We start from the raw sequence: 8,858 nt of genomic DNA on the forward strand, positions 1-8,858 counted from the left end.
TCCCAATCCCCTCAGGCATTCCAGAAGGATACCATGGTTGGTGATATTGAAAGGTGCCTGGAGGTCCAGAAGTACCAAAAGGAACACACTTGCCCTGTCAACATTCACTAAGGCGACCATAGCTGTCTTAACTCTATATCCTGCTCTGAAACCAGTTTGAAATGGGTCTAGAAAATCTGTATCATCCAAAAATGTTTGGAGTTGGAAGACAACTGCCCTCTCAATCACCTTGCCCAAAACGGAAGGTTTGAGGTCCAGGGGGTCCAGGGAGGAGGACATCTTGATGTCACAGAGAATTCTGGGGCATGTTCTCTTTTTGTTGGGAAGCCAGCAATACCAGAAGGAATATGAGAATCCTGTCTTGCACACGGCTTGCCATGGCAGGCACTGTTTTAACAGTGCTGCTGTAGGCAACATAAGTGGTTGAGCTACCTTTGGCAGAAGAACATGCTGTTAGAAACTCCCATGCCTTTGTGTTTTCTTTTCCCTACACCTGTTCCCTTTCGTTGTGTTAAACTGGATGGATACTCCCTAAGGACACACCTTCACTACAAGTTTCAACAGATATAAAACTCATTTCTCTCTAGGTATTGCTCAAGATACCTGGGAATGGTAAGTCCCTTGTTTCCATCTACTTCACCCTGAAACGACTTAATAGCAAAAGACTCTTCCTAAAGGGGTTTTGTCTTTAGAGTTCTGGGAGTGGGTAAGTTGTCTCTGGGGTTCAGGTACTTACAAGAAGAAGAAGACATGGGGATGACCAAATGACTTGGGAAGGGGCACACGGTGGAGTCCAGGAGGGTTGGTGATCCTGCTGCAGTTGAGGATTTCCAAGGTGCAACGACATGGGGTTGGGCAAGGCTCTATGGCTGCATCCAACCTCATAAGGGACACCAGTACAATCACAAGGAAGAGATGGGTATTAGAGGTGGCAACAGGGCCCATACTACAGAGCGGATTCCAGGCCCCGCTCCCCTGTTGCTCATTTGACCCCAGTAGAGGATGTCTTGGAAAATGGCAGCCAACACTGGTGGTGACTCCATGCAGTTACCAAGCAACCACAGCCACACGCCTCTCCATATTGGAGGCTGCACTGGCAAGGCTCTTGGAGGAGGCCACCGCATCACCACTCCATGTCTGTCTGTGCTTCCCTGATCTTTGACCTTTTCATAGTAAGCCTCTGTGCGCACATTCTAAACATTCCACTTGGTTGTGACATCATTTTAGCAGTACTCCTGGCATCATAGGATTGCCATAACCATGACAACAATGTATGCAAGCCCACATTCATAGTTAATGGGTTGATATGCTTGAGATACTTGGGTTTAATGTGATACTCCTACTTTTTGGTTGTGACATACAGTGGTCTGGGTTGCATAGATGGATTAGGGGATGGTGGAGGACAGTTATGTCTTAAATTGGGGAGTTAGATTGGGTGGACTGGTTATTTGACCTCTCCCAGCTCTATGATAGTAGTCCAGCCCCTTCAACCATGTTAGCCATTGAGACACATCACTAGAACTTAGTTAAGTCTAGAAACAGCAGAGGTAGGGAGAAGAGAGGAGAGTCATTATCTTTTAAAAAGTGAATCTTCTTTCCATATTTTAAAAGGTAATGAGATCAAATCACTGTCTTTGAATAAAAGAAACACTTTTTAAAGTATCAAATTTATTAGCAAAACAGAACAAACTGAAAATGATCCACCCTCCTTGTGTTTGTATATCCTCAATGGACTCAAAAACCATAATCTGTATTGAAAATTTTAGGATTTGTTCTACCTCTATCTGGGATGGTTTTAGGCATTGTGAAAAATTCGACCACGCGCTTGAACAAAAAAGGTAGAAAATCAATTTTTAAAAAAGATACACTGCTTCAATATCATTTGATTGATTTCAACCAAACTTCCCATCATGATATAGTACTTCAGTGAGCAGATTTTAACCATACAACATTAATGTTTTTCTTGTTGTTTAGACATTTAAAAAAACAAGCCCCAAATATTGAAAAAAAGAATAAAACCGTGTATATATATATATATCTCAAAGAATCATAAAATAGTAGAGTTGGAAGGGGCCTAAAAGGCCATTGAGTCCAACCCCCTGCTCAATGCAGGAATCCACCCTAAAGCATCCTTGACAGATGGTTGGCCAGCTGCCTCTTGAAGGCCTCTAGTGTGGGAGAGCCCACAACCTCCCTAGGTAACTGGTTCCATTGTCGTACTGCTCTAACAGTCAGGAAGATTTTCCTGATGTCCAGCCGGAATCTGGCTTCCTGTAACTTGAGTCCGTTATTCCATGTCCTGCACTCTGGGAGGATCAAGAGATCCTGACCCTCCTCTGTGTGACAACATTTTAAGTATTTGAAGAGTGCTATCATGTCTCCCCTCAATCTTCTCTTCTCCAGGCTAAACATGCCCAGTTGTTTCAGTCTCTCTTCATGGGGCTTTGTTTCCAGACCCCTGATCATCCTGGTTGCCCTCCTCTGAACACGCTCCAGCTTGTCTGCGTCCTTCTTGAAGTGTGGCGCCCAGAACTGGACACAATACTCTAGATGAGCCCTAACCAGGGCCGAATAAAGAAGAACCAGTACCTCACATGATTTGGAAGTTATACTTCTATTAATGCAGCCCAAAATAGCATTTGCCTTTCTTGCAGCCATATCACACATATTCAGCTTGCGATCTACAACAATTCCAAGATCCTTCTCATTTGCAGTATTGCTGAGCCAAGTATCCCCCATCTTGTAACTGTGCATTTGGTTTCTATTTCCTAGATGTAGAACTTGGCATTTATCCCTATTAAATTTCATTCTGTTGTTTTCATATATATATGAAAGCACAGTTTGAAGCTAGGGAATATTAAGTTATAGGCCTGAGTCCTCCCGTCTGCTCCGGGGCAGCTCCATCTAAGGGGGACCCCTGTCTCACTGGGCTATAGGGGTGGACCCTGTCAGGGGCCATGCCTAGGAATACCAGCAGGTATGACTTCAGGCACAGTATGCCCAACTGTGACAGCTGTGTAAGGCTATTTGAAGGCTTCTCTGTATCAGCCTAAAGGAAATTCCAAACTGTGCAAAGATGGGTCCATTTGCTAGTTAAAACCAAATAGGCAACTATAGTTTGCTCTAAGAAGAGTTATCACACTGGTAAGTAGGTGTCTTTTCATAAAATATTCACCCAAATCCACTGAAAATACTGGAACCATCTTCTAAGTAATGCTTTTAGAATGTGGCAAGCTGCCCTTCCAGAGCATGGAAAAGAAAACTGAATGGGTTTCAATTATGCCCTTTAAATATATTATGATGGACACCAGTTGCTATTCTCCATCCAGTTAAAATCAGACAAGGTCTCCTGTTCTGCAGGATTCAGGTTTGAGAATGATAACTATTACCTGAGAAAAGAAAGCAGGATTGTTGATTACACTGCACAGGTTGGGTTGCTCAAGTTCCACAAACTGAGAGAACATAGTTTCAGCAGTCTCTATGTGGGTGTTCTACATTAGGGCTGTGTGGAGTGGCTCTGCTCTGCCTCAGAATTCAAAGCTCCGCTCCATTGAGGGGCTTCTCTGCTCTGCTTTTCAGAGTGGCTCTGCCATTCCCCTTTGTCAGAGTTTCCATTGAAGCTCTGCTCCATTTTTGGATAACCGCTCCATTGTAATCTATGGAAATTAACAAAAATGCTTATAGCTAGGGTGACCATATTTTGGAAACCAAAAAGGAGGACACCCAACATGGCTTTGGTCACATGTCTGATTCTACAGCTCACAATTAAGACAAACCTGTTCTACGTAATATCTTAACATTAAAATCACTGAAATAAAGAACAAGCAAGACATTCAATGTATCTGAAATTAACTTTACTCACTCCTACTTTTATAGCTTTTGCTGTACTTTGAAACTTTTGCTATACTATGAGCTCCATCACATCTATTTTTCCCCTGGTTTGCCTCTGCATTTTTACCTCCGTTTCATAAGCTCAGCAAGCATTCCTCCCTTTATGATTGTCACTATACTGGTGAACTCTCTTTTCACTTGTTTGCTCTCCCGCTGCTATTTTGCCCACCCCGCTCCTTCTCTCTCCAGTTTATTGGTTCTTGACGTTGATGGACATTGTGATCAAGTGGCAGCTTTCCCCCCTTGCCATTGGAACTCCTATGGGAATTAACCACAATGATTACAGCTCCCTCATTTTTAAAGATAAAGGCATGAAACTTGGGACTGTGAGAGCTCTTAAGTAGGGTTTTAGGCATGCCAAGTAGGGTTTTAGGCATCCCTTGATTTTTAAGGAATTTTTAATCCCCCAACCAGTCATTCCTTCCCATTAACACACACACACCTCTCCGATTCTGTGCAGGGGTGGATTAAGGCAGAATTGGAGGTGTGTATGTGTGTGTTCAATGGAGCTCATTTATTGCCCTGGCTTGATTCCCTCACTCAAGAGTAAATCCCATTGATTTCAACTGCATTTTCATCTAAGTCATTTAACAGAGAGAGACTTACTTCTGAGTGAACAGAAGTAAGACCTCAGAAGTAAGCACAGGGTTGCAGAGTACTTCTTTCCAGTTTGCTGTTTTAGACTAAAAAAAAAAGCTTCTGAGTGACCACACTATTAAAAGTCAGTTCTATATGTGTTTACTCAGAAGTAAGTCTCTCTCCATATTTGGAAGAGGCTGAGTGGGGTGAGGGGTACTTTGATATTGACCTCTGTGGATTATCTAGATCCATTTCAATCGGGCTTCAGGCCTGGTTTTGGAACGGAAACTGCCTTGGGGGGAATCCACACGTCGTTCTGAGGGCGCTTCCATCCGCCCCCAGTGCACCCCAAAAACGATTGTGTAACTTGCCTGTAAAAGAGCCGAGGAAGAAGCGTCCTTGCCGCCGCCGCCGCCACCACCCAACTCCCTCCTCGCTGGCTGGGACAGAGAGCTTGGGGGAAGAAGGCGGGGTGGAGAGCTTCTTCCGCTCTCCACCCCGCCTTCTTCTGCTGAGCTCTCTGAGCCGGCTGGTGAGGAGGGAGTTGGGTGCCGGCGCCGGCAAGGACGCTTCTTCCTCGGCTCTTTTAAAGGCGAGTTACACGATCGTTTTCGGGGTGCACTGGGGGCGGATGGAAGCACCCTGAGAACGATGTGCGGATTCCCCCCCTGGTTGCCCTGTGGGATGTCCTTTGCCGAGAGAGGGATAGGGGGAGTGCGACCCTGTTGGTTCTCCTGGACCTCTCAGTGGCTTTTGATACCATCGACCATGGTATCTTTCAGGATAGGTTGTCTGGGCTGGGAGTTGGAGGCACTGCGTTGTAGTGGTTCCGCTCCTACTTGGATGGCTGATTCCAGAAGGTGGTGCTGGGGGATTATTGCTGTGTGTCATGGCATCTAGGCCATGGGTTTCCACAGGGCTCTATTTTATCCCCTATGCTGTTTAACATTTACATGAAACCGCTGGGAGAGATTATCCGGAGATGTGGGCTTAGGTGTCATCAATATGCGAATGGCACCCAGATCTACCTCTCCTTTTCATCAAACCCAGGTGAGGTAGTGGCTGTTCTGAACCAGTGCCTGGGCACGGTAATGGACTGGATGAGGGCCAATAAACTGAGACTCAATCCAGACAAGATGGAGGTACTGTTAGCAACCTGTTTGTTGTTGTATTATGGTTTTAATTTTTGTGAACCGCCCAGAGCGGTTCAGCTATTGGGCAGTATAAAAATGTAATAAATAGATAAATAAATAAACACATAGCAGGTGGTTCACCTGTCCGGCTAGGTGACGTTCACCCTGTTCTGGATGGGGTTGCACTCCCCCTAAAGGATCGGGTTCGTAGTTTGGGGGTGGTGTTGGAGCAGTAAAATGTCCATTCAACAGACTAAGCACAAATCCATTAGTTCGACACAGTGTGCTGGAGGAGGAGAACCACCTCGCCCTCCCCTTTCATCAGCAAGACTCCATTCAAAGCACACTCCCCCAACAAAGGAAAAAGTGAGAGGACAGCAATACATGGATGCTTATGGGCACATTAAAACCACTTGGGGAAAATAATCCAGACTTTCCCCATACCAAAATAATACACAAAATGGAGGAAAAGAGACGAGATGGGTGCAGGACAGGGACGACATCATGTGAGCCCCATGCTGCAATACCAGATACCAGACATGGCAAGTATGGGTTCAACCACTGGTGTGATGGAGCTCTATGTGTGCTACAGTCTCCCCCTCCTTCAAATATCTTTTCTTACTGCAAATCCTTCACTAGGACCTTAGCTAGACCGGGCTTTATCCACATGACGCACAGGGGATCCCGGGATCAGGGAGGGATGATCCCTCCCTTGCCCTGGGATAGAGCCCTCCCCTTTGGGTCCGCTTTTTCCATGGGCCTGGGCTGAGCCCGAGACCACGGAATGTGTGGCCTGTTGCTGTGATTACTCGCACAAAGCCAGGAGTGCTGCGCCCATTGGGGTTAGGGTGGGGGGAACATGGAAATTAAATTATTTTTTTTTGAAAAACCACATACCTTCAGCGCACGAGTGTTTGTGTGCTGTTTCTCCTTTTAAAAAAAAGGCGGGTGCGGTGCCTCTCTTTCTGAGGTTGTCACACCTCATGTTTAAACGGAGGAGGGATCTCGTGTTAAACACAATGCGAGATCTTCCCTCCTCCATCCTGGATTATAAGGTAGGTCTAGCAAAGGCCTGGATGACCATAGTCTCACCTTTTTTAACAGTACCACTCTTTCCCCTTCACCTCTCTCATAGCCATTTTAGGTCAGGATCCATACTCACAGATTCAGCACATTGCTACCACTGAACAAATGAAGCACTTGTCAAGTGCAGAAAAATCTAATACAACAAACGAGCAACCTAGCATTCAGAAAGAGTATAAAATACTATTACCCTGCAAAAATTAGCCATGGAACAAAATGGACTAAAGGTTTGTTGCAGTCACTTCTCACTAGCACCATTTAGCTTGTTTCAACTTCTAGGTTGTCAATGAGAAACTATCACAATGCTAGACAAGGAGCTTTCCTTTCTTTTATCCAGATATCTCCTGAATGTACACTGCCTCAGAGTGCAGAGAACAGAAATCCCAACCAGGGACCCAAAGAAAACTGCCGAAAGAAACCTCGGAAATAGTTCCATTGATTTCAATAAAGCTCACTCCCAGATAAATGAATATAGGATTGCAGCCTTAAATGAAGGTGCTTACAGGGCCATTAGTATTTTATTGCTGTTCATGATAAATCTTCACTGTGACAGAATTTAAGCAAGATGAACAGTGCAATGTTATACATGTCACTCAGAAGTCCCACTGACTACAATAATCACAAACACAAAACAAGATCATTGACAGAGGAGAGGGAAAGTTGTTAGAAGGCAGAGGTTTCTGCAAGTTGTCAGTCACACACAAGATGAATATGGTTTGCATAATTTGTGAGTCTTCAAGATGCTACAAAACACTTTGTGGCTTTTGAACACAAAAGAACAAGCAGTGCCTCTGCTTCTTCACATCTGTTCACCTTTCTCTAGCAAGTGCAAGCCCCTTCTGCTAAGGAGGACTATGCACCCACCAGAGCCTGGCCTCCTGGATCATGCAACAAGCAGGTGCACTCCATGAAGATGCTTTTAGAGCCTAGGAGAACCAGACACACTCAATCAAGCCAAGCCACACCATGTACTCACATATTATCTTGCCCCCTAGTCCAGACATTGTTGCTCACATCCCTTTTGGTCAGCAAAACCATTTCTGCGCCCCCTATCCCAGATAAGGGACCTGGGCCAGCTTGGAAGAAGCAACAGTTGAGGAAGGCCTCTAGCACTCCATTGAACATGGCAGGATCTACACTATTGCTTTATAACAGTATTGAAGTGCACTGACAACTGTTGGGGCCCATGACACATTCCATATACCATTTTCAAACAGCTTTAAGAGTGTTATATCCTGCTTAGTGTAGATATGGCCATGTCAGCAGCCAGTGTACCTGCTCACCCCTTGCTAGGAGCCTCACTGTCTAGGATGGCAAAATGCAGTGTTTGGCTGCTGGACTCCCCTCTCTGCCCAGTCAGGCACCAGTTTACAATAGTATTGTTAAGCAATTTTGAATTCTGAAAATGCATCACTTCACTTCCACATTGTACAGCTGCTACATTTCTGATGCTAGAGCAACAACAACGGCAGCCCTCTTAATTTTTTTTAATGTTTCCACACATGTGCAGAGTTTCACAGCATTGAGGGGCAACCAGGATGATCAGGGGTCTGGAAACAAAGCCCTATGAAGAGAGACTGAAAGAACTGGGCATGTTTAGCCTGGAGAAGAGAAGATGGAGGAGAGACATGATAGCACTCTTCAAATACTCTTAGGTCACCCTAAGAAAGCATGCACAGGGGTGCTTCCAGATGGGGCTTTTATCACCCTAGAATTTTCTTCTCCTTCCGCTCTAGATTCCACTGTGCACATTTGACAGGGATATGACATGTAATGGTTCTCTGGTTAGTGTATCAATATGTGTTGTGTCTCATTCAAATGTTACATTTTTAGGCAGACACATAGTACTTTAAAAAAAAAAAGTTAAGTTGTTGAGCAGGCCTCAGAGGCCACCTTTGAAAACTGCCTTGTGTGAACTACAATGATAACCTTTTAGTGCATAAAACATTTTACAATAACTTGTCTGGAGGTGATTCTTCACCAGAAACGCATATTTTTGTGCATGTTACAGGACATTTAATGAAGAAAACATAAAAATACTATATATGCAAGGAAGGGAGCATGCACTGGAAGAGGATCCATGCAAAGGCTTTGATTCATCTCCTGGGGTGGGGGTGGGGCTCAAACTCGGTCATGGCTCAACTGTCAGAATCTGTTTTGAGTGGCATAATT

The sequence above is a fragment of the Elgaria multicarinata genome, chromosome 1 (assembly GCF_023053635.1).
Source record: "Elgaria multicarinata webbii isolate HBS135686 ecotype San Diego chromosome 1, rElgMul1.1.pri, whole genome shotgun sequence".
In the NCBI taxonomy this organism is placed as follows: domain Eukaryota; kingdom Metazoa; phylum Chordata; class Lepidosauria; order Squamata; family Anguidae; genus Elgaria; species Elgaria multicarinata.